The sequence below is a fragment of the Mustela nivalis genome (genome assembly GCF_964662115.1).
Source record: "Mustela nivalis genome assembly, chromosome: 14".
NCBI lineage: Eukaryota > Metazoa > Chordata > Mammalia > Carnivora > Mustelidae > Mustela > Mustela nivalis.
Window position 1 is genome coordinate 66,592,733 of NC_139033.1, and position 27,342 is coordinate 66,620,074.

At 37.6% G+C, this 27,342-nt stretch overlaps 1 protein-coding gene across 2 annotated transcripts in view; it reads right to left on the minus strand.

Moving 5' to 3' along the window:
- RBBP8 (RB binding protein 8, endonuclease) overlaps positions 1 to 20,473 on the minus strand; it is a 144,248-nt gene extending 123,775 nt beyond the window's left edge. Inside the window, exons 1-2 of one of the 2 annotated variants that reach the window (XM_082698746.1) lie at positions 20,297 to 20,473; positions 1,800 to 2,666 (exon numbers count right to left, since the gene is read on the minus strand). The gene's annotated coding sequence lies outside the window, so the exon portion shown is untranslated. Of the gene's footprint in view, positions 1 to 1,799; positions 2,717 to 20,296 lie in introns of those variants that run through there. The other variant, XM_082698745.1, reaches the window with a different exon arrangement.
- Positions 20,474 to 27,342: the final 6,869 nt, after the last annotated feature.

Genomic DNA, 27,342 nt, shown 5'->3' on the forward strand with positions numbered 1-27,342 from the left:
ATCAAGAGTCCTATGCTCAACTGACTATGCCACCCAGGTGTCCCAGCAATGACATTTCTAAAGGAGCAAGATTATGACTGAAGTCACTTTGAAAAGCACTAGAGAAATACTGTAAAAATACACTTTTATAAAGCTTTTTAAAAATTGTGATTTGGGTTTTTTTTGAGACAATCAGTGAAAACTGAACATGTACTAGATTTTAGATAATGTTAGAGAATTATTTTTAATTGTCTTGGGTATTAAAATGTGCTCATATTAAAAAAAGTCCTTAGCTCTTAAAGAGATACATACTGATATGTTTACAGGTAAATTCACCTGTTCTGTATTTGCTTTCAAATATTCCAGGTAAAACAAACAAAAAATGTTGGGTAAAGAGATGAAACAAGAAGGGTTGCTTTGACAATTACTGGAAGAGGGTAATGGATGAGTCTGTGACAGAGTTCGTATTTCTAGTCTCTCTCTTGTGTACATTTATTATTTCCATAATAAGGTTTTTAAAAGAGGGGTTGGGTGCATGAATTAATACAGCTTTATTCCAAAGAGGCCAGACTTCTACTCTTTCTTAACCCTAAAAGATAACAGACCTATTGTCAACAAAAGTTACCATTTGTTGTTTACTATATAACAGATACGGTGCTGTTTTATAGCCATTTTTAAAAACTTCATCTGGAGAACTCTATAGAACAGTTACTGTTATTAATTTCCTTTTAGAAAAACAGGTTTAAGAGATTAAATGACTCGCCCAAGTTCATACAATTAGGTCCCACGCTATGGAAGGCAAAGGTTAGGAGGTGAGGGGAGAGGCGCCAAGGGTGCTAATTAACCACAAAATACTTTAGCCCAAGAAAAATACTTATTTCTATGAAGTAATAGTTTAAAACAAAGTTTTAATTACTTTAATGAATAATTTAAAATTGCATTGTATGAAACTGCTTAAAATCAACCGTGTAAAACAAGCATTTTAAAATATATCTTCAGGGGCACCTGGGTGGCTCAGTCGTTAAGCGCCTGCCTTCAACTCAGGTCATGATCCCAGAGTCCTGGAATCGAGCCCCATGTCGGCCTCCCTGCCCTTGGAGGAGTCTCCTTCTCCCTCATCCACTCCCCCTGCTTGAGTTCCCTCTCTCGCTGGGTCTCTGTCCAATAAGTAAACAAAATCTTAAGAAAAATAAAAATTTCCCCACATAAAAACAATTTATCAACACAACACTAAACTTGCAAATTCTGGCTCTCAAAATCCTCTCCAACCTAAAGTGCACGCCCAGCACTTTGGTCAGAATCTCTCTTTTGGCCTGAACCGTTATCGATGCAGGATGAGGTGCCTTAATTTCGCAGAAACGTGCACTTGTGTCTCCAGGTGCATCCCGGGCTCAAAGGTCTGTCATAATTTAATACACTTCTGTGCATCCTGCAGCAGGGCAGACCACTGCAGGGAACGTGCTCCGTAAAATACTTCCTTCCTGTCGCATCCACCACACATATTCTCACACAGGTAGGGCAAGAGCCGCGCCTGGAGTCACACAGGTGCCCGAGATAGCCGAATAGGGGCTTGGGCTCGTCCTCTTACAAGCCAAGCAGAGGTCGAGAGGATCCTGTCCCAGGACCCGTAGACACCACCCACTCCCGCGCGCCTCCGTCTCCCAAAGGTTCCAAAAGCCTGAGGCGCTACCGGAGCGGAAAGCGCGCACCGCGCCCCCGGCGCATGCGCGGGGCGCACTCGGCCCCGGTAGGTGAGTCCTCAGCGGACGCGGGAGACCGAAGAAGCCCAGGGAGCGCACGCTCGCCTCCCTCCGACTCACCTCCATCCGAGTTTAGCCGGGCCCCAGTGTGCTCCCTGAGGGCTTACCACAACTTGGGGGCCAAACGCCTGTGTTCGGCCGGCAGCTCGAGACCGGAAGTAGCCGCTACGAACCCCGCTCAGGATTGGGGAAAGGAAATTCCTCTTTACTCACGGCTTCCAAGATTGCCTCAGAGATTCTCGAAAACCTCAGCACGGAAGCAGGCACGGCTTCGGGGCTGTGAAGAGGCAGCGGCCTGCTTTTCTTCCCCTCACTAGTCTGCCAAACCCCCTCCGGGAAAGCCGGCCCCTCAGGGCTGCCCGCGCTTTCTGGGGTTGGGGGAGGGCCCGAGGGCCACCGGCCGGGTTGGGAGGTGCCCAGACCCGCCCCCCACTTAGAGCGCGCTCGACGTCACGCGGGAGTTCCCGCCACGTCATGCCCCTCCTCCCGCCGCGAAGAGAGGCGGTTCCCCGGCGCTCCTGTAGCGGAGGACCGTGGTGGTTGGTGTGTCCCCAATCCGAGGGCTGTGACCGGAGAGTGGAGCGCCAGCCTCTGCGCGATCGGGAGCGGCTCCAGCAGCTTGCGGCCGCCGCAGGATTTTTGTTGAGACGCCCTGGAGAAAGCGCAAGCTTTTTCTGTTTGGGGAACCTCAAGCCTTTGGCGTGTCTGACTTTAGCACCTTTCAGGAAAGCTCGTGTGAGCGGCCAGTTCCGCATGGAAAGTTAAAGCTAACTGATGGGGAAATGGATACGGATCAAGCTAACGTAGTTTCTGCCTGGTAGCTATTACCTGCAGTTTAGTGATGTGACCCGACAGCACCGGGAGGTGAGGCCGTGTAGCCAAACGATGTGTATTTTGCTGAGGTTAAATGGAAGGTTCCTGAAGACCCTGAAATGAGACGGAATCAGAATGACCAGCGTTGTTTTGTTGTTGTTGTTGTTGTTGGAACAACAACCTGTTAGGTAATTTAATGTTTTAAAAAATAAATCCTTCCCGTGGCTGTTTGTAACGTTCACAACGTTAGTATGTTTTGGTTTCTTTTTTTTTTTTTTTTTAATTTATTTGACAGAGAGAAAGATCACAAGTAGGCGGAGAGTCAGGCAGAGAGAGAGGAGGAAGCAGGCTCCCGCTGAGCAAAGAGCCCGATGCGGGGCTCCATCAAAGGACACTGAGATCATGACCTGAGCCGAAGGCAGCGGCTTAATCCACTGAGCCACCCAGGCGCCCCAGTATGTTTTGGTTTCTTAAAAAAGCATTTTAGCATTAGCTATTCTGCAAATGAAGTTAAAAATAAGCAGAATAAGCTAGAATCACAGAATCTTTTAAACCAGCTGAGTATTGTAATTCTTGTAAAGTCTGGGAGGAAGACAGGAGAGTCCTCTGAACTTCTGAAAGTTAAGTGATATTTAGGAAATCATAAGTGCAAACTGTGAAGATAATTTTTCCACTCCGTCCCAGTGTTAAGGGATGATTATCAGAGCTTACTCCTTGGAACTGCACCCAACAGGATGTTTCTGTACCATTCTAACAATGTTATAGGAACATTGGTTTCTTTAGGGGAGAGGGTTGCTGAATCTTCTTTACACTATTACAGTAACTGTCATTGGCTTCCAAATTTTATGACTTCATTCATTATACTTTTAAAGAAAATGGGTGACAAATTGATTGTTATTTCTATTATAACCCAGGCATAATTGCTTGTATGAATGTTTAAAATGGAAACAAAGTTTTGTTATAAATGGAAAGAACTTGTAATTAGTTTGTCATTTAACAGTATATTGAAATAGCAGTGTACTTGTCCAAAGAAACACTGAGAACAAAAAACCTAACCTGTTCCTCTGGCCTCTGCTTAAAGCTCCACTGTCCAATGCATTTATGCAAGTCAGAGGAAATGAGTCAGAATCCAAAGAATGAGCCTTGACACCTTTTTCCCCTTTAATTCTTACCCTATCCAATCTATCACCAAATCCTTTCAGTTTTACTTACCAGATAGATTCCAAATGAATCCCCTTCTTTCCTTCACCACCACCATATTCCGAAATACCACTTTCTCGTACCTACTCTTGTAGTCTATCCACCCAACCAAAAAAACCCACCTAAACCTTTCTCATCACTGGTGTTCGGAAAATATTTGAGTATTCTCAAATCATGCATATATTTAAAATTTAAATTGTATACATTAAAAAAAAAATAAGGGCGCCTGGTTGGCTCAGTTGGTACAGTAAGCAATTCTTGATCTTGAGGTTGTGAGTTCAAGCTCCACGTTGGGCATAGAGCTTACTTAAAAAAAGAAGAAGAAGAAGAAAATGTGTACATGTATTGTTGAAAAATGGTGTGGTTAAGTCAGGCTCTGGAGACCGACTTCCTGGTTCTGAATCCTGCTCTAATACTTCCTTACCAAATGACCTTAGACTGATTTCTTAACCTCTGTCTCTTTTTCTTACCTATAAAATGAGGATAATAGTACCAAACACATAGGGTTATGAAGAGGAAATGAGTTAGTGCATGTAAACTGCTTAGTACAGTGTTTAGATACACAGTAGGGGCTCAGAAAAAAGCTAGCCCTTATTAGGACTTCCGAGCTAACGCATGACCTTTACAAAGACATTTTTTTAAAAGGTGGAGAAAAAATGGAAATTAATATTTTTTCTCCTCCCACCTTAAATTTTACCAACTTAGCCTTTAGACTATAGCTACTGTGATCTTTCTGAAAAATAAATCTGATAACGGCTGCTTATACCTTTCAGTGGCTTATTGTTACTCTTAAGATAGTCCCTTTGAACTGCCTTTACTGTGTCTCCAGGCTTCACTGACTTTAGTGACCACTAGGTCTTTGCATGCCTTTGCTTCTGTTTGGAGTTATGAACCAAACCTACCCCCGCCCTTTGCCTAGCTACTTATTATCTTTATATCTTGTTTTAATAGTCTTTTCTATTAACTCCTCTTATAGCACTATGTACCTTCCAATCTTGTACTTACTGGTTTTACTTATTTAATTAATTCTCTCTCCTCACACACTAACTTTTTTGAGGTCAAAACCATGTGTTTACCTTTTTTGTTTGTCTTGTTGCTCACCGTTTTACTGTCACAAACTAACTCATTGCCTCCCTTAAAGTGAGTACTATGTGGATAAATGAATAAATTGAACATCTGTAACGGGATTACTATTTTTTATGTAAGTGGAGAAAAGCTTTGAATCCATTCAAAATTCTTAGATTCTCCGTGTGAGAGTTTATGATGGTCATTTTGGTGTAGAAATGGTGGGTGCCTGATTGGCTCAGTGGGTTAGGCCTCTGCCTTTGTCTTGGGTCATGATCTTAGGGTCCTGGGATCGAGCCCCACATCGGGCTTTCTGCTCAGTGTAGAGCCTGCTTCCCCCTCTCTCTCTACCTGCCTCTCTGCCTACTTGTGACTTCTCTCTCTCTCTCTGTCAAATAAATAAATAAATAAATCTTTTTAAAAAAAAAGGCAAATCTTCCATTTAAAAATAAAAATAGAAAGAAATGGTGGGCATACTCATAGATATTCTCTCCCAATGGAAGCTATAAGACCCACATGGTAGATTAAATTATGAGGTCCTAAAGATACGTGAGAAAACTTCATGGCTTTGAACAGTGTTCCCAAACTTTTCCAATACTTGGAAAATTGTTATTTGTATTTCATATTGTAATAAAAAGATAAGGCTTCTTCCATCCAGAGACAGCAAAAGTTGGACTCCACCTCCTCACCCCCCACCGTACCCCATCAGCAATGCCCCCTTGAGGGCTGGAATTTTAAATGTCCTAGCATACCTATAACTCAATAGAGTTCCCTGGTTAGGGTGCTTGGCTTAAAAATTGTGTGGTGAAATAATTAAAATGGTGAATTTTATAATACATATATTTGTACATTTAGCTACAGTAAGAAAAACTGTGTGGTTGCTGTAATAACTCTAGTATTCTTAGAACTGTAGAATTTTGGAATTTTAAAATCATCTAACTCACATCATTTAAAAACAAACTTTTTGTTGATTGTACAATCTGCTTAACTCTACAGTTGGGTAGCTGAGGGTTGCAGAGGGAAAATCACATAGCAGGTTAGACTGATATCACTAAAATTACGTGGTTTCAAATCTCATGTAGGGCATCAATTAATTCTTAAAATAGGGAAGCCTGAGTGGCTCAGTTGTGAAGTGTCAGCCTTTGGCTCAGGTCATGATACCAGAGTCTTGGGATGGAGCCTCACAGTCGGGCTCCTTGCTCAGTGGGAAGCTTGCTTCTCTCTCTCCGACTCCTCCTGCTTGTGTTCCCTCACTTGCTGTGTCTCTCTCTGTCAAATAAATACATAAAATCTTTAACAAAACAAAACAAAACAAAAAGCCCTAAAGTCAGGGACACCTAGGTGGCTCAGGTCATGATCTCAGGGTCCTGGGATGGAGCTGTGTGGAGCTTCCTGCTCAGTGGGGAATATGCTTCTCCATCGCCTCTCCCTTTGCTTGCACTCTCTCACTCTCTCTCTCTCTCAAATAAAATCTTAAAAAAAAACCCCAAAAACAAAAAACCGAAGTCAGAACAAGATGTTGCCGTCCTAAAAACATCCCAGGGTCTTCCCATCACCTTAGAATAAAATCAAACCTGTTTCCATGGAGTCAGGACAAGTAAATCCCCATTTTATACTGTTGCTATCTCCTGAATAATAGTTTTGAATTAGTGCTTTCCTTTCCATTCCCTTATGCCCTTGTTTCAGCCCTGATACTTCTTTCTTCTTCTTTTTTTAAAATTTTATTTATTTATTTAACAGAGAGAGAGAGAGAGATCACAAGTAGGCAGAGCAGCAGACAGAGAGGTGGGGGGAGGCAGGCTCCCTGCCAAGTAGAAAGCCCAATGCAGGGCTCGATCCCAGGACCCCGAGATCATGACCTGAGCCAAAGGCAGAGGTTTAACCCGCTGAGCCACCCAAGCATCCCAGCCCTAATATTTCTTACATAGACTATAGCCTCCTTGCTTCCAGGCTTCCGTGCCTTAACGAGGTCTCCACACAGCTGCCAGAAATCTAAACCATTATTTCTGATCCTGGCATTTCCTTGCTTAAAACACTTAGTGGCTCTCCATTGCCCAAATATGATCAATATAAAAAATTATTAATGATACAGCACAACTCATTTTGGATTTGCTGCATTTTTTTCTTTTTTTTTTTTTTTTAAGAGTTTATTTATTTATTTGACAGACAGAGATCACAAGAAGGCAGAGGCAGGCAGAGAGAGAGAAGGGGAGGCAGGCTCCCCTCTGAGCAGAGAGCCCAATGCGGGGCTCCATCCCAGGACCCTGGGACCACGACCCGAGCCGAAGGCAGAGGCTTAACCCACTGAGCCACCCAGGCGCCCCGCCCAGGCAAAAAAATATTATAAGTGATTAAACCCATTATGATTATTTACATAATACCATCCTGTAATATGAGCACACAATACTAGTAAACTGGGGTGGGCTGTCTATACTACTTCAAGAACAAGACAAAAGACTGTTTGAGAGATAAGAAGGAAAAGAAGTTTTGAGACAAAAGAAAATTATGGTAACCGTCAGCATTTGTGTCAACTTGAACACTTGATGTAGTTTTTTAAGTTATTTACAATAAATACTAAATGTTGTTTGGGGGTAAGAGTATATATCAGTTGTTGATCTTGCCCCAAGTGCCAAATGTTTTGTTTATGATTTGAATTGATGGTGGCAAGATTCCAGTTGGGTTGAGCAGTTTTATAATTGTTTTAAGAAATGTATTTAACATTCTACAAAGGATGTCAGTATTACAGTTTTTATTTTGGCAGTCTTAAATGGTCATTAAGGTACTTACAATGAACATTAAAGATTATACATTGCTTTCCAATTAGAAAAATTAGCCTCATGTATTCTGGCCAACTTCCAACTTAGATATCAGAAGCTTTGTTTTGATTTTTACTATGGCTCCATATACCTTCTTCATTTCTCTTTATAAACAAAAGAATTTTTTTGTTTGTGTTTTTAAATGTCATTCACTTAGCTACTTCATTTCACATCAGTCATGGGCAGAGTTTTATTACATATATATAATTTGTCTAATTTAGGAACAATCTCTTTATACTTAATAAAGATTTCTATACACTACATGATACGCTCTATGCTTGGTTAGGTGCCTAGGTTTAAACTGATGGCAGGCTGATCAAGAATGCTAATGATCTGTTACGGCAAATGACTTTTGTGAATGGAAAGGGACTTCTTCCAGGTCAACGATTTTATAATATAATGGCTCCTTGGTAATATTTCATACCTATGCGTATAGGTCTGTGAAGCCCAGGAATTTTGTTAGCCCTTATGTCTTATCTCCTAACACTGACTTATAAGAACTTCAGTGCTTAATTGCTGTGGAGATGATAAAAGAATTTAAGAGCGATCACTAAGACTGTAGAATAGAGAAGTGGATTTTATTTTGAGAATCTTGTAAAAAACTAATATTTTCCTTTTTATCCAGTAAATCTAGTTTATATATGCCACCATGATGGAAGCTGTGGGAACAATATTTATATACAGTAATGTAAATGCAAAGTATTATGAAGGATTAACTATAGGGATAAATCTCTAACAGTTGTAAAGCATTCCTTAGTAGGTTCACAAGAGCAAACACATTTAATATTCATTGCTTTGTCCACTTTTTAAAAAAATGATTTGCATCTTCTATGCTGTTTTTTCCATCAATTTATTCAATCCTGACAAATAGTTGTGATCTTTAATGTACTCATGCCTCACACATTACAGGTATGTTTTCAAACACACTGGCAGACTTTGTTTCTCAATTTTTCTCTATTCTAACTATGTTGGAGAAAAATAGACTTTGTTTAAAATATCAGCTTTTTGCTTTTCCTAATCCATATGTCAATCTAGGTTTAAGTAAGCTTTGATAGTTACCTTTCCAAAAATGTTTTACATTCAAAATTTAGTTCTTAGTGAAGACCTTCAGTTTTGGCCAAGACTTTATAAATTTTACTTAAGTTATAGTCAGAAGTATTAGAAATTAAATTATGTTTAATTTACCTCACACCCTTAATGACTATTTTTGTGGATTATTTGGGATACTAAGACAAACCTAATATATATTTTTAAAGATTTTATTTATTTATTTATTTGACAGAGAGATACAGCAAGAGAGGGAACACAAGCAAGGGGAGTGGGAGAAGGAAAAGCAGGCTTCGATCATGGATCATGACCATGGATCATGACCCAAGCCAAAGGCAGATGCTTAATGACTGAGCCACCCAGGCGCCCCTCTAATATGCTTCTTTAAAGTGATTTGGGGGGCCTGGGTGGCTCAGTGGGTTAAGCCTCTGCCTTCGGCTCAGGTTGTGATCCCAGGGTCCTGGGATTGAATCCTGCATCAGAATCTCTGCTCAGCAGGGAGCCTGCTTCCCCCTCTCTTTCTGCCAGCCTCTCAGCCTACTTGTGATCTCTCTCACTCTCTGTCAAGTAAATAAATGAAATCTTAAAAATAAATAAATAAATAAATAAATAAATGAAGTGGCCATACCCCTGGCTTACTAGCAGTAGGTCTCATTAATATCTATTGTTCTGGTTTAATTATTAATAGAGCTCCTGTTTACTCTAAAAATGTCCTGGTTTGGGTGATAAATCACTTGGTCAGAAGCTTTAAGGTATTTGAAATATAAACTAATAAAAAAGGGAAGATTTATATGACTCTTTGTAGTCAAGAGTATTTCCTTCACAACTATGTACAGATCAATCTAAATTGTTTTTAAAGAATATTTTGGTATAGATAATATAAGCCATAAAAGGATTATACTTTTTGACTTAATCGCTACTACTCTGAAATTCCCTATGAGTTGAGAAGTGGTTTAATACTGATAGAAAAATGGATTCGAAACAATTAGCTATAGTAAGATACAAAGTACTTTTCCTATGTATCTTCTCTTTGAACCTAAAAAAAACTGTGTCATAAAGGTAGAGGAGTTACAGTTTTCATCTTTTCACAGAGGTTGAGAAATTAGGTGGTTTGACTAACACTGTATGTACAAACTAGTAGGTAAGTTGACCCAAGACACAAAACCCAGTTTTCTGGCTATTAATCCTATATCTTTGCTCATTTCAATACACCATATTATTTTTGAATAATAAAATCTACATAAAGCTTATTCTGTGCTTTTCTATTTTTTTGACTTAAAAACTATTTTTGAGAAAATAAATAAAGTTTCTGAATTTTGATCAATAATTATACCTATTTATAAAGATTTATTTATTTATTTGACAAAGAGAGAGAGATGACAAGTAGGCAGAGAGGCAGGCAGAGAGGGAAGGGGAAGCAGGTTCCCTGCTGAGCAGAGAGCTCCATGTGGGGTTTGACCCCATGACCCTGAGATCATGACCTGAGTTGAAGGCAGAGGCTTAACCCACTAAGCCACCCAGGTGCCCCTCAAAAAAATTTATTACCTACAGGCTCATTTTTAGTCTTGGTACATCTTTCTATTTATTTCAGAAACTTATATGAGGTCACTAAAATGACTTTTAAAATTTGATAGTAATTTGTCTCATAATTTAGAAAAGGAAAATAAATTGGGCTATCTCATTCAGGGTTGAAGTGAGGCACCTATTATATGGATGAATTTCAGTTCATTTTGTAGACTTTCTGCATTAACAATTATACTTAGTAGAAATTATGGCATATGCATTCTTTTATGTGTCTTATAATGGTGGACATTTGAGAGATGAATATAATTGACTTTTTCTTTTTAAGATTTTATTTATTCACTTGACAGAGAGATCATAAGTAGGCAGAGAGGCAGGCAAAGAGAGGGAGAAGCAGGCTTCCCGCTGAGCAGAGAGCCTGAAGCGGGCTCAATCCCAGGACCCTGAGATCATGACCTGAGCTGAAAGCAGAGGCTTAACCCACTGAGCCACCCAGGTGCTCCATAAATTGGCTTAATGGAGTTAGTAAAAGTGTTTGTGGTAGCTCTTCCAGCCCGAAGTTTTAGCTTCATCCATGTTGGAAGTTTAAAATTAAATTGATGGAGGGGTCTTGAATTATGTTGATATCTCAGAAGGGACCAGAGTAGGGAATGCCCCCCAAAACTGTGTTCTACATTGATGATGGCATATAGACATATTCCTGGCCTATAGTTTTGTGCAAGTCCTGAGCTGGAGACAGGGCCCAGAATTTAAGATTTAAACTCTAGCCCTATCTCTGTTAATCTGTATGTTTCCTAGACAAATCTTATTTCCCCAACCAAAAAATGAGAATACTTATACTTACTGTGTCCAAAGGGATTATTGTAAAAGAATATATGTGAAATTTCTATTTTTTTAAAGATTTTATTTATTTATTTGACACAGAGAGCACAAGTAGGGGAAAGCGCAAAGGGAGAAGCATGAGCAGGGAGCTGGATGTGGGGCTCTGTCCCAGGACTCTGAGATCATGACCTGAGCCAAAGGCAGATGCTTAACTGACTGAGCCACCCAGATACCCCTATATGTGAAATTTCTTAAGGACAATGTCATAGAAGTTTGAAGCAACTTGCCTATTGGGAGCAGAGTGGTAGATGGCTTTCTAGGCAGAAGGCATGTGCAAAGGTTCTGCTAAGGGGAATCATTGTGAGTTCTGGAAACTGTAAGTATATAATGTATTTGTAGAGGTTGACAGTGAGAAATCAACAGCTCCACCTAATTTGTTGAATGAATTTTAATTCTTAAATTAAATTCTACTGATTCTACTTAATTCTACTAAAATTAATTCTACTGAACAAGTAATTTAATTTCTCTGTGCCTCAGTTTATCAGTAATAAGAAGGTAATACGTACCTTGGGTAATTTACATACAAGATTGTTGATGGGTTTGAATAATTATAGATGTATCTAAATAGTGTAAGAAATTGTGGTTAATAGATTTAAGAAGTACAGCTGATCAGAGAGATCTCTTCAATTGCTGAAGTTATGTAATCATAGTGAAATTATTGAATTGTTATGGAAATTGAGACATTTATAATTATAGAAGGGATTAAATTACAATGTAAATGCTTTTAGATATCTTATTTGATTCATGTAATTAGGTTTAAATAAGTCAGGTAGAATTATTATATTGGTGTTATTTCTGTTATATTCCAAGGGACTTTAAAAATCATCTAGCCCAACTGCAAAACAGTATAGAAAGGGGAAACTAATTTCTTCATGTACTTTAGAAATTTGTGGTTGTAAGAAATTATTTACCTAACAGATTTATGATCTACTCTGCTTCAGTTGCAAGAAAGGGGGTGTTGGCATCAAGTTGATTGCGATCTGAGCTAATTTAGTAAAGATCTGTGTATATTTGATAACTCCTTCTGAAAATTGTATCTCTTCTTAATGGCCTTTGTTCAACAGTATGTGTCCTCCCCCCCCCCTTTTTTTTTTAAGATTTTATTTATTTATTTGTCAGAGAGACAGAGAGAGTGAGCACAGGCAGACAGAGTGGCAGAGGGAGAAGCAGGCTCCCCACGGAGCAAGGAGCCCGATGTGGGACTTCATCCCAGGATGCTGGGATCATGACCTGAGCCGAAGGCAGCCGCTTCGGCTGAGCCACCCAGGCGTCCCTCCTCTCCTTTTTTTATTCTATGCCCTATTCAGTCCAGTTTTTCTATTTCACCCTTATGAATTCATTAGCTTATTTAACCACTGTCTAAAAGAGGGTTGTTTTTAAAAACTCAGATATTTGATTTTAACATAATTCAAATTAAATGAAAGATACACTTTTAATTAGATTTATTTTTTACTTATACCTATTTCTTCCTCATTTTCTCTAAACTAAGTTTTTATTATGCAACAAATACGATATTTACTTAAGTAAAGCACATAACTGGCTATTTTAGTTTTGTTTTTAACCTACTTGACTAGAGCCTTTCTCTAATGTATTCTTTAGAGCCATGCTCCAAGATCACATAAAGGTTATAATGAATTAGTTCTTGTAACCAGACCCTCTTGGACATAGTCCAACACAAACTTCTACTATTCAAAATTCTGTATTTCGCTATAATGAGAAGTGTTACTTGAGGGCTCAGTGTAGTCAATCTATTTTTACTATAATTTTAGCAATGTAGACTAATGTAGATCAATACTGGACATAAAACTATTTACAGAGTACATACTAATTGTTCATTTGGTGTGGTCTGGCCCTTTAAAAATTGGCAGCCAAATTCAGGAAATGAAATGTAGTTTATTAGAAAATGCCTTTCTCACAAAAGATCAAGTTTCAGTGCATCTCAGGTTTTGTGGGAATGGATCAAATACATCAGACAAAAATAGGCTAAAGTTCCTCACTTGCCTCTTTGAAATTGCTTTACACATTTCTCAGAAAATCCATTTTAGTTTCTTAGTGTATTAGTTAAAATTATATTGGTTAATTAAGGAAAAAGCAGTTTGATCCTGTTTGTCCTATAATAGTGAGGTACTGGACACCTCTTGGACCCTGCTTGCTTTAACCATTCCAATGGCAACCAGATTCATGAAGGTGAAACCCGACAGCCCTTCACCTGGGACTTCTCTGAGGCCTTTAGAAACAGAAGCACTCCCTGAAAATGTGAGGAAATTAGCAATCTATGAGGCAACTCTTAACTACCTCTCTCTCATCTTCTGGCAGGCAGGCCTGAGGCAGCTTCATGGCTCCTAAGGGTCCTGGGGGTCTTTTCTTGCCACTTTTAGAACTTTACTGGACATTAGAATAATCTGGAAAATATGTAAATATGTAGATTCATAGGATCTACCCACCAGAGATTCTAATGGGATATGTCTAGAATGAAGTTTAGAAATCTGTATTTTTAATAATCATCCTCCAAGTGAGTCAGGTGGTCTACAGACTGCACTTTGAGAAGCATTGATAAGTTATTACAGTGATAATACCACTGAGGATAATCTGTGACTATGCAATAAATGAAAGCCAATTTACTCCACAGGGACTGAATTAGTATCAGGATACCATTAATCACATGTTCTAATAAACGGAGCTAATAAACCACAGACTGGGAAGTCAGATTAAAAAGATAACCCAATTTTAATTTCAGAGTCACTGTGCTCTTCTTCTGTAGAAATTTGATTTGGTATTACTTACTTGGCTTTAATATTAGTATAAACATGTGGTTTCTTATGGTACCAATGAACGCTGAGATGTGTTTTTGCTAGATGTGTTTAATTTATACTTATTGATGGAACTAGAACAACATGCCATTAATCTCAAAGATGTAAACACTCACATCTTAACAAGCAAAGCTGTGTAAAAAGAGACTGATATTATCATGCTGGATTGAACTGAACAGTTTTCTTGCTGAATGGCCTGTAGCCAGGTCCTGGTGGCTAGTTCAATATTATAGTTAAAAAATAGTATACTTATTCCTGAGCAACGTATGTTTGTTTTAAATTTTGTTCAACAATTGCTGGGAAAGTGACTAGAACAGAATTTAACAGTTCACTAAAATGCTTTGTAGATGGTATTTACCACTCAGTAATTATTGTATTATTGAAAATTGGTTACAATATTTATATTTTTATAGAGATGTGACTGATTTTACCATCTACTTTCAGTTAGGAGACCTTGCCCTTCAAATTTAGACCTGTATATATTAAATGTAGATTTTTTTATGGAAATCTATATCACAGAGTTCTATAATATTGTTCCATGTCAGTATATGTTGTACTGCAAGCTACATAAAGTTACTGATACTGTATTTCTTAATGTTTCAAGATTCATTTAGAAATTCTTTAGATTTAAAATGTTTTCATGTTGGAGGGAAGTGTTTATCATTCCTAATCTAAGTTACTGTGCTTGTGATAGGCAATAGGGAATAGACTTCAGATAGAACTTTGAAACTAAAAATTTGCCGTGCAAGTTATATTTTCACTTTGTCAGTAATGTATAACTTCTAAGGCAATAGTTTTCTGATTGATTTTAAGTCTGTATGTCTTTAAGAATGAGCTATAACATTTTCTATTTCCTAGTTAGTCTTTGATCCATAGGAAGTTTGGTTGGTAGTGCCTATTTATCCAAATCAGCTATTTTATGCAGAAATTTAAAATAATTATCTTTTTTTTAAAGCAAGCTCTATGTCCAATGTGGGGCTTGAACTCACAACCCCAAGATTAAGAGTTGCGTTCTCTACTGACTGAGTCAACCAGGTGCCCCATAAAGAAATATTTCAAAAATATATTTTAAATTTATGTTACTCCCTGTCTTCTTTTCAATTGTTTATGGTAATACCCATTCAAAAAGCATGAAAATAAATAGACAAATTGAATACTAATTTAATGAGTAGTCAAATAAAACTAAATTGTTTATGTATCTAATAAAATAGTTTTAATAAGAATGTTACATAATTAGTGGGCTACATTGTTGAAGTGGTATTTTTTCTTTAGGTATACCATCTATATACAAGCTTTTTACTTTAAGAGAAAAACAATTTGGGGCTTCTGGCTGGCATAGTCACTAAGTGTCTGACTCTTGGTTTTGTCTCTCAGAGGAGTCATGAGATCCAGCCCCTCTGTTTGGCTCTGTGCTCAGCAGGGAGTCCGCTTGGCATTCTTTCCTTCTGCCTCTTCCCACTGCTCATGCCTGTGCATGTGTACCTTCTTTCTTTCAAATAAATAAATAAATCTTTTTAAAAAAATCTCTCAGGAAATTAAAGTTGATTGCAAGAGCTCACTAAGATCAGTTTGTGTTGTAAGTGGATCTTTTTTTTTTGTTCTAACATCAATTCATAATCTTTTTCCTGCTTTTTATTTACACCCTGGGAGATGTGTCATCAACCCAACTTTGTTTATTTATTTTTAAGTGTTTTTGTTTTTTGTTTTTTTAGTAATCTCTACACTCAGCATGGGGCTTGAACTCATGACCCCAAGATCAAGAGTTACATGCTCTTCCAGCTGAGCCAATCAGGTACCCCCTTGACCCAACTTTAGTTAGGCAAGTTCTTAGAAGGTTTTCTCACACTATTCTGAACTCCTTTTTTTTTTTTTTTAAGATTTTATTTATTTATTTGACAGATGACAAGTAAGCAGAGAGGCAGGCAGGGAGAGGGGGAAGCAGGCTCCCTGCTGAGCAGAGAGCCTGATGTGGGGCACCATCCCAGGACCCTGAGATCATGACCTGAGCTGAAGGCAGAGGCTTTAACCCACTGAGCCACCCAGGTGCCCCCTGAACTCCTTTTTGACCCACGATATAACATTTCATAATATCTCATGTGTGAACTTTGCTCATTGGTTTCATCTCTTAATCAATTTATCCCTTATTTAGTATTACTTTTAGGAAATATTAAATCCTAGTCCATCCTACTTCTTATACCAAACACATTTTGGACTCAATCCCTCTATCATTATTTATTATCAAGAGAATAAAATATAAGTTAATACTACAATAAATTTAATTTGGAAGAGAATCTTTTGGAGGAACAAACATATTCTAGAGCCCTGAAGAAATAACTCAATTAGCACTAGAAAGAACACAAGCCTTAGAGCATATAGAAATCTTTGGCCAACTAATCTGATGTCATATAAAATAATAGATACAAATAGATATGAACTGTCTTTGAAAAACCTAGATGTGAGGCACAATTAAGGTATAATTTGTACTATCCATGCTATAGTTCCTTCCTTTGGTATAGATGATTAAAATTTGAAATTTGAGGGGTTCTTGGCTGGTTCAGTCAATAGATCATATAACTCTTGATCTCAGGGTTGTGAGTTCAAACCCTACATTAGGTGAGGAGCCCACTTAAAAAAAAAAAAAAAAAAAGGGAGATTCTCCTTTACCTAAGGAACCTATCTGCATAATAAGACAACCTTTATTTTTCCAAACACCTCCTTTCACCTTCTTGGGAATGGTCTTCCTCATCTTTGTATCATCAGACCCTACCCCTCTCCTTGCTCATATAAGTTTCATGTTGCCTCATTGTCTTTGAAATTTCATGTCCATGTGGATTCCCCAAACAACTATTAAGTTTGATTTTCCCATGTTAATCTGTCTCATGTCAGTTTGATTCTGAGTCTGGCTAGAAGCACCATAGTGCGGGAGAAGGCTTTCCTCCTTGATACCTCCGAGTTTGCTAATTTAGTTGTTATTTCTCTTAAAAAATATGTATTTCAAGCTAAGTTTTGACTTCTCTCACTTAAAGCCATTTGCTGAAATTTATTATATGTTCTTTTAAAGAGGTGGGAAGGATATTGACATTTGTTGCACCTACCATGTTCTAGTGGCTATGCTAGGAGTTTTAGGCACAGTATCTCATTTAATCCTCCCAACAACTGAGAGAATGGTATTAGCTTCCTTAACTTACAGACAGAGGAAAGAGAATTCAGAGTTAATTCCCAAGGATAAGCTAGTTTGTAACAGCCAGTATTCATATTCATCTTAGTTTGACTCAAAAGCTCATATGTTTTCCAGTGTACTTCCTTTTCTCTTGATTTTAAAAATGAGAAACAATTGAAGTGATTATTTTTTAGAGTCCACTTGGGCTGAACTGAATTTACCAAAGTTAAGAAGCATCCTTCAGGTAGGAGTTTACCTGTGAAAAAATAAGGGGATTAGGAGAATTAACTTTAGTTCTAGGAATCAGAAGTGGAATTTTTGAGCCTTTGGTTCTCAAAGTTTCTGTGGCCCCATTTCTTTGGAATTTCTTAAGTTAAAAACATTTAAAACATTTTTTGAGAACTTCTGTGCAAAGCACTGTATTAAGAGTCTTACCCCTTAAGAAACATGTTCTATTACCTCTAAAGGATTTTGCATTTGCACAATTCTTATTGAAACTTTCCTGCCAATTCTAACAAAATTTTATTTTATTTTTTGGATTTTATGTATTTATTTGAGAGGGAGTGAGAGCCAGAGAGATCACAGAGGGAGAGGGACAGGAAGAAGCAAACTTGCCGCTGAGCGGAGAGCCCAGTGTGGGTCTCAGTCCCAGGACCCTGAGAACATGACCTGAGCTGAAGGCAGACGCTTACCGACTGAGCCCCTCTAACCAAATTTTAGAAGTACTAGCTTCTTAGGCAAATCCTAAACTATATCCTAAGCATATGTACTAAGAAAATAAGCATTTTTATTGTTTATGAGTCAGCAGAGACTCATAATATACCATAATTTTACCTTTTTACAATTCTTTTAGAAAATGTAGATTAGATTTAATGTAATATTCAGATGACTCAGTGTAGGATAGTGAAAAATATTAGTTTGGACTTGTATTCTGGAAACTGGGGTGTTCTGGTCCCAGCTCCACTTTAGAGTGAAGAGTAGTGATTTAACTTCGTTTGGGGTTTTTTATTCAACTGAAAAATGAGGACTTGGATGCATTATTTACTCATTTATTTTCAAGTAAGCTCCTGGCCCAGTGAGGAGCCCAGTGTAGGGCTTGCACTCATGGCCCTAAGATCAAGACCTGAGCTGAGATCATGCGTCAGGTGCTTAACTGACTAAGCCACCTAGGTGCTTCTGCATGAATTATTCTTTAAGAGTTCTTTAAGCTTAAAAATTTCATGATTCTAAGTGCTTTTTGTAGGAAACATATGAAGAATTCAGGAAGGAAAGAGGTTGCAGTTGTTAAGAAAGCTAGCATTGTTGACAAAAAGAGTCATTGTGCGAAACTGAGTGGCTAGGAATAAGGACAAAGGAATGTGTCCGTGACTTCTTTTAAAGAATAAAGAGATTTTTAGATGAGTAGAAAACTTTTTGACCCAGACCCACAGATAATGTAGGGCTATATAAAATATACACACATACATTTACAGCTTCCTAATTTGATTTATAAATCCATATGTCCTTAATCTTAACAAAACATCACAATGCATCAGTATTTTAAAGGGGTCAATTTACAGGAAATACACAAAGGTTATATTTAATAGGACTTTCATATATTTGAAACTGAAAATTCTATTTTATGAAAGTTGTAGAATCCCTCTCCAGAGTGCACTTAGGCTTGAAATTTTACCCATAGATTTTATATGAAATATATATCTAGTTTCTAAATAGCTTTCCTCAAAACCATAAACATAAAAGGTGCTCACTAAATAAATTGGAATCCTCACTTAAATTTATCTTTAAACAGTAAGCTCTGTATTTTAAACACACTATGGTTTAAAATTTTTAAAATTAATACATATAACATACTTACCAGAAACACAAAGTGTACTGTAATGGCATATATCTCTACCTTGTCCAAAAACTAATTGAAAAGAGAAGCATTCAACCGACAGAAAATTTTGATCCAGATTCCTCCCTAAAATAGTCAGAATACAGTTTATGCTGAATAAAATTGCTTTCAGTTTGCTGAATCAGCATATACCTTATGCAGATTCAACATTACCTAGCTTTTTAGAAGTTTAGCTGAATTTTCAGAAGTTTTGTGCAGAATTGCCTTTGAGTGGGACTGAAAAGCATCCAAACCTTCCCTGCAAAAAAATGATATCTCATCTGAACATTATTTCTCACTTAAAAAAAAATTCTTTAATAACATCCTATAGAAACTCTAGAGCCTTTGAGTTTGAACATCATGACAAAGTGAGGCCCCTAGGGACAATGAAAAAGATGCATCAGTCTTGCTCAGTTTAAAACAAAGTCATATTAAAATGACCTACAAATAGCTCTTGACAGGAAAGTATTTAGTATGATTCTGTTTTAAAAGTTATTTTAATTCCCAGATAAATTCATATGTCAGCTGCTATGTTAATTGATGCCCGGAAGATATGTGCATTTAATTCAATCCAATATTAATAACGAAGAGGGGAGTTTGGTAACCAAAATAAATAAAAAGGGATTGGTAACTTTGATTTTAAATGACACAAACTTCTTAAAAATAAATTAATTGCATCAGTGGAAGAGAGGGGTAAAATAATTATTTTAAAATATAATATAAAGGGAAGATCCAAATATTCTTTAACTTAAAAAGTTTTTCGGACCTCATAGGCATGACAAAACCTGTCTTCATTCCTTTCTATTCAGCTCAGCGAGTACTTTTGAGCTCCAATAGTTAATCAGTTACCAGATTCCACAATCTTTGTTTTTCACACTCCCCAATTCTTACTGTGAATTGTTCCTGTAATGTACTTAGGATCACCAGGCAGGCCAACACTATTTAATATGCCTTAAAAAGGCAATTATTATCATATTCACAATTAGATTTACTATATAAAATTTTTGCCATATAGCAACAGCCTATAAAACATAATAGTATATTATCAAAGAAGTAGATGGCTTAAGATGAATCATTAATAGGTGAATATATTTAGCAAAATTATTCAACCCAGCTTTCTTCATGACTATAGCCATGCCCAACTTACAGAAAAGTGTAGCAAAAGTCTAGTGTATTTTATACCAAATAATCTTTATCTAAACAAATCAATGAACTTATGTGTATCATGAAACAATATCTAACTAACTTTACAGAAAAGGTATAATCCAGGTATTATCATATTAAAAATAGATATCTGTTTAAACATTTCTTAATTTAACCTTCAAAAAGTGCATAGAAAATTGAGGAATATAAAAAACATGTTAACTTACCTTTCAATTTATTTAGAAACTCTGCTCTGGGTCAAAAGCATAAGGTGTTTCACTTCTGACTTCTGAAGCTATAAACTTTAACTGTAAATCAGAGGAAGCCACCTCTCTGGGCCACTCTATAGAGTTTGCTAGACACTACTGCTATGTGAAAGAGTCCTGCTGCATCTAAGCTATATACAGTGTGCAATGGATAACCTAATATGCCTTTCATTTAACTGGCTGGGCAGGTTTCTACCGTCTGTGGAACATGGAATCAAACCAGAATATGTTGGCATAACAGGCCAGTCAGACCGGTTCTTCTGTAGACCCAGAACCTGTCCAACCAGTCTGCATCAAAGGCTAGCCCAACAAGCTGCAGCGGCTCAGCTCTGCTAAGCTTGTATGGGTGAGTTATCCCCACCTCCCATCAACTCCCGACAAACTACTCAGAATGTTGTAGCCTCCAGCAAAATAATTCAGAGTTCTAGTGGGAGGGATAGATCTATGTCAGGCATAGCAAAAGTCCATTGTTATAAACCTCTCATTGTAGATACTTGAGTATCTATCAGCCTCAGAGGTAGGTAATCCTTTTTAAAATGTACTCCAGGGCTTTCTGCAGATTAAAGCCTCTAGAAAGAGATTATCTACAATGAAGAAGAATCCATAACGCCTGACCTCTTCCACTAGTCCGCTTGGCTCTGCTTGGTCTAGCTTAGCCTTGAGAGGGAGGTTCATATTCCCCACAAGGGTAGTGGCCCTGAGAACTAGAAGGAAGAATTTCTAGAGGGAGGAAAACAAGGTATAGGTTGATCAGATGTTTGCCTGTGTATGTTATCTTCCTTGTACTCAAATGATCTTCGTATCATTCCAGTCTAAAGCTGGAAAAACTCCTATTTCTACAGGCTAGGACACCTTGGATATTCAACAATTGAACACAAATCATTGATACTTACTATGTGCCAGGAACTGTGCCAGGTACAGGGTTAAAATGTATAAAAGAGAAGTTTAGTAAGGGAGGGGAGCAAGGTCCAAGTTCCCAGTTAAGTATGCCTAGTAATCTTTTGGATGGAAGAAATAAACAACAGATGATCATATTTTGACAGAAACTGGTTGTGTTAAGAGGGATCAAGTGAGATTTGTTCTTCTCATAATATTTGCTTATTTAGAAACAGCCTTTCCTATCTACTGATGCAGTGGTTCTCAAACTTTCCTACTTATGTATCACCTGAAGTGCTGATTATGAACAGATCACTGGGCCTTACTTACCTCCAGAGATTCTGATTCCATAGGTCTGAATGTACCTCAACACTCTGGTGATCTGCTGCCGCTGTGGCAGGGACCATGGGCCCAGACTCCATGCTCAGTCTCTCTTCTATATTAAAAGTTGCTATATTTACTTTTATATCACCAGTGTCTAGAACACTGACACTTAGAAAGCATTTAGCAAATGCTTATTAAGTAAATATCTACTCAGGCCCAGCACTTGCTAGATCCTAAGGAATCACAACTGGTAGCTATTATGTGAATGAAACTGCATTAAGTACTATAATTATAATAATTGAGGTAGGAGCACAGAAAAGGGAGCAAGTATGATTGAGTATGGGAAAGACTTCACAAAGGAGATTGGTTTAGAGACTTTTCTTTTTTAACCATGACCAAAGATTACTATCTGCAGGATAACAAAAGGTTGAGGGAACAATAAAAAGAATGTTTTTGATTTGATACAGTAATAAAAGCTTTAAAAGTCCCAGAGGACACCATGACCTCAAAACTTGTAATAAGGTTATTTTCAGCAAGTTTTTCCACAAATGATTAAAGAATAAATATGTAGGGTTCGTGGGACAGATCGTCTGTTTCAACTATTCACCTCTGACATTATAGCACAAATGCAGACATAAACCATAGTCAAAGAATGGGCGTGGCTATATTGCAATAAAACTTTATAAAATCAGGTGATAGGATGGATTTGATGAGTAGGCTATAGTTTGCTGACCCATGCTCTAGAGTGAAGTGTGTATAAATTAACAAGATTGCTTAATTGGTTTGGAAAATGGACTTTGGGAGTCAGAAAGACTTGGTTGGTTTCCATCCCAGTTTTGTTCCCTTAAATTAGTTTTGTCACCTGAATTAAACATCTGTTTTACTTATAAAATGTGAATGAAAATAATAGTACCTATCTTCTAGAGTTACTGAAAGCTTCAACTACTGTAATTCATGTGAGGTATTATCCCAAATCAGTAAAGGCCCCATAAAATGTCAGCTAAAAGTAAAACTTGTTAAATATGGTAGTTAAACATGTGAATGCTTATTTCTATTATTTTTAAAAAAGGTTTTATTTATTTATTTGGCAGAGAGAGAGAGACCACAAGTAATCAGACAGGCAGGCAGAGGGGAAGGGGGAAGCAGGCTCCCTCCTGAGCAGACAGCCCAATACGGAGCTAGATCCCAGGACCCCAAGATCATGACCTGAGCCGAAGGCAGACGTGTAACCCACTGAGCCACCCAGGCTCTCCTCTATTTTTTTTTTTTTTTTTAAGATTTTATTTATTTGACAGAGGGAGAGCGCGCGTGCACATAAGCGGGGGGAGCAGCAGGCAGAGGGAAGGGGAGAACCAGGCTCCCTGCTAAGCAGGGAACCTGATATGGGACTAGATCCCAGGTTCCTAGGATCATGACCAGAGCCTCAGGCAGATGCTTAACTGACTGAGCCACCCAGATGCCCTATTTCCATTATTTTTTGAAAGTCCTACTCAAATGGCAGTAAAGAACCAAATAGCACGAGCTCTTAAGGATCAAAAAGAATGAGTAACGTAGCAGACAAGAGATGTCCATAAATTTTGGAAGAAGGAATGAGGATGAGTGGTGATTTAGCGGAACAGAGAAAGAAGAATGTATTTGTAATAATAAAAGCAACTTTATTTCTGCTGCAGAATTCTAAGTAATGTTGGAGATTAAAGGCACAAGATACCTCTAAATAGTCTTGGACAGTTGGTGGGGGGGTGGGGGGCTTGAAATGGAAGGATTGGTTAAAAATCTGCTTAAGGAGCAGTTTGTTCCCTAGGTCCCTTTCCTAATCCAGATGCCTGGAAACCACCTGTTCTTCAACTTTACGAGAAGATCAGTGGGAGTTATTGATTTATCACAAAAGAGATTGTCCCAAGTTGGTTCTGGTCTTGAGGATATTAAGCAGAGGGGAGAGTAATGATAAAGTACCAAACTGAAAGCAATGTGATTGTGTTCATTTCCTATGGCTACTATAACAAATTACCACAAATTAAGTGGTTTAAACAGGCACAAATTTATTATCTTATAGTTCTGGAGGTTGGAAGTCCAAAATGGGTCTCAATGGGCTGAAGTCAGGGTGTCAGTCTCCGTTTTGAAAGCTAGGAGAGAATTTGTTTTCTTGCTTTTTCCAGTTTCTAGAGGCTGTTTGCATTTCTTGGCTCATGGCCCCCTTCCATCTTTAAAGCCAGCAATGGTCAGTCACTCATGCTACATCTTTCTGATATTGACTCTTTGGCTTTGGCCTTCCACCTTTAAATCCAACCGTGTTATCCACCCAAATGGGTGATCTTCCCATTTTAAGATCAACTGATTATCAACTTTAATCTCATCTGCAAATTTAATTCTGCCACATAACATAAAATATTTACAAGTTCCTGAGATAAGGATGTGGACATCTTTGAGAGACCATTATTCTGCCTACGGCAGAGATTAAGTCAAGGTCTCTGTATTGAGTGGTGAGATACACAGGTCCAGTCTTCTGGTAGGCTTCTGAATGCTAGGAACCAGGTTTGTACTTCTCACTCAGGAAGCAGAAAACTGGAGAGTTTATCACAAGAAACTCTCAAAACTCTCATTACCATAACATAGTAGTTATTAACCAGGGACGATTTTGCCCCCAGAGGATATTTGGCAATGTCTAGAGAACTTTTTTATTGTAAACAACTGGGGGAAGTGGGGAAGAGGTGTGCTACTGGCATCTAGTGAGTAGGGGCCATGGATGCTACTAAATATCTTAATAATGCGGGACGCCTGGGTGGCTCAGTTGGTTAAGCAGCTGCCTTCGGCTCAGGTCATGATCCCAGCGTCCTGGGATCGAGTCCCACATCGGGCTCCTTGCTCCGCAGGGAGCCTGCTTCTCCCTCTGACTCTGCCTTCCACTCTGTCTGCCTGTGCTCACTTTCGCTCGCGCTCTCTCTCTGACAAATAAATAAAATCTTAAAAAAAAACTTTTTTTAATAATGCACTGAATTACATCCTTCCTTGTCCTTACCCCCAAAAATAATGATCTGATCCAAAATGTCAGTAGTGTCAACAATGAAAAACCCTACCCTAATGTTAAGACAAATAGTCAACATCAACCTGATATAAATTAATAAATCCTACCTAGGCACACAGAGTTGCAAATCAGCATTTTTGCTCCTCATTTTAAGATACAGAGAGCATGTAGCATGAAAGAGATAAAAAGAATCCAATAGATAAAATGAATTTACAGAAAACAGTCAATGTTGGGAGCAGAATGATAATTTTTAAGATATTAAGATATTAATATCTTCAAAGAAATAAGATACTGATGACTTAAAACAAGGACAGAAGGCTATCCAGAAGTGGAACTTTGGGAGAATAAAAAAGGAGATATTGGAGGGCGCCTGGGTGGCTCAGTGGGTTAAGCCTCTGCCTTCGGCTCAGGTCATGATCTCAGGGTCCTGGGATCGAGTCCTGCATCGGGCTCTCTGCTCAGCAGGGAGCCTGCTTCCCTCTCTCTCTCTCTCTCTGCCTGCCTCTCTCTCCATCTACTTGTGATCTCTCTCTGTCAAATAAGTAAATAAAATCTTAAAAAAAAAAAGTAGATATTGGAAAGTAAAACTCTGATAGTAGAAATATAGTCTATAGGCATTAGAAGATGAAGTTGAGGAAATGTACTAGAAATGAAAATTAAGAAGCTATTGAGGGATGTGCTACAAATAAGAGAAATTTAAGAAAGACGAGATCACAGAATCCAGAAACATGGAAATGGAGATATCAATCCCTTGAAGACTCTGTGATTTTTAATTCAAATTTGAAGTGCTATGACTAAGGGAAAGAAGGAAAGATTAGGAGGGGAGGAGAGAGTGAGGGAGAGGATAGGAGGGAAGGAGATGTGAATATGACTAATTTGGGTATAACATTTAAATTTAAAACATTTTTTAAAAATGGATGTGTTCACTTGCTTCACCATTAACCAAGGGTTAATGTTTAAAGATCATAAAATGAGGAAGGTAATCAAACTGTTCAAGTACAAACTTGCACCTGCAGAAAAAGTTTGCACAAACATTTATATCTGGCAGTATTCATAAGGAAGGGTTTGCAACATACTATCCAATAGCTAGTAAAATTTGATTACTGTAAAATTAAAAGCATGTTAGTTGCTATCAAATTAATACAGACTGCTATGACTATAAAATGTTTGATGTGAGTCTTGTGGCAATCACAAAGCAAAAGACCTATAGTAGTTACATACACAAAAGATAAAGGAATCTAAGCTACACAAAAGATAAAGGAATCTAAGCATAGCACCACAGAAAATCACCAAATCACAAAGGAAGGGAGCAAGAGAAGAAAGGAACAAAGGAATTATAAGACAGGCAGGAGCAATTAACAGAATGGCAATAGGGAATCCACTTTTATCAATAATTATTTTAAATGTAGATAGACTAAATTCATCAATGAGAAGACACAGAGTGGCTAAATGGAAAAATGAACAAATGAACATGACCCAAGTAAGTGCCCACAAGAGACTTACATCAATTTTAAGGGCATACATAGACTGAAAGTGAAGGGATGGAACAAGATATTTCATGTAAGTGGAACCAAAAGCAAGCAGGGATTGCTATGCTTATATGACAAAATAGATTTCAGTCAGAAACTTATCAGACAAAGGAGGTCGTTATGTAAAAATAAAAGGATCAATTCATCAAAAAGATATAATAATTATAAATATTTATACACCCAACATTGGAGCACCTAAATATATAAAGGAAATATTAACAGATCTGAAAGGAGAAATAGGCAGCAGTACAATAATAGTAGGGGATTTATACATAGATGGGCAACTAATTTATGACAAAGGAACCAAGAAAATACAATGGGGATAGGACAGTTTCTTCAATAAATGCTGTTGGGGAGACATGCAAAAGAATGAAAATAGATCCTTATCTTATACCACACACATAAATCAACTCAAAATAGATTACAGGCTTGACTATAAACCTGAAACCATGAAACTCCTAGAAAAAAACATAATCAGTAAGTAACTTAACAGTAGTCTTGGAAAATAATTTTTTAGATTTGACATCAGATGCAAAGCTAATAGAAGCAAAACATTAATAAGTGGAATGCACCAAACTAACAAGCTGTATATTGTTCTGTGTATTTGAAACTTGTAAGGTGTTAGAGAGTTGGGGTGCCTGGGTGGCTCAGTTGGTTAAGCATTACCTTTGGCTTAAGTCATGATCCCAGGGTCCTGGGATCCAGTCCCACATAGAGCTCCCCTAGGGAGGCTGCTTCTCCTTTTCCCTCTGTTTGCTGCTCCCCTTGCTTGTGCACTCTCTCTCTGTCAAATAAATAAATGAAATCTTAAAAAAAAAAAGTCTTAGAGAGTGTATCTTAAAAGTTTTCATCACGAGAAAATTGTAACTATGTACTATGATGGATGTTAACTAGACTTATTGTGATGATTATTTTGCAATATATTCATATATCAAATCATCATGTTGTCACCTGAAACTCATAAAATGTTATATGTCAATAATATGTATGTGTGTATTTATTTTTATATTTATATATTTGTATGTTATCTATAGCAATATAATATTAATATATTATAATATATTTTATTATATTAAGTTTGGGGATTTAAATTTGGGATATATATTATATTTACATATAATATATAAATATGTATATAATACATATAATATAATGTATATAAAATATGCATATTTTAGCCTTCTTATATATATATTTAAGATTTACTTAAGTATTTAGAGAATATGAATTGGGGGAGGGACAGATGGAGAAGGAGA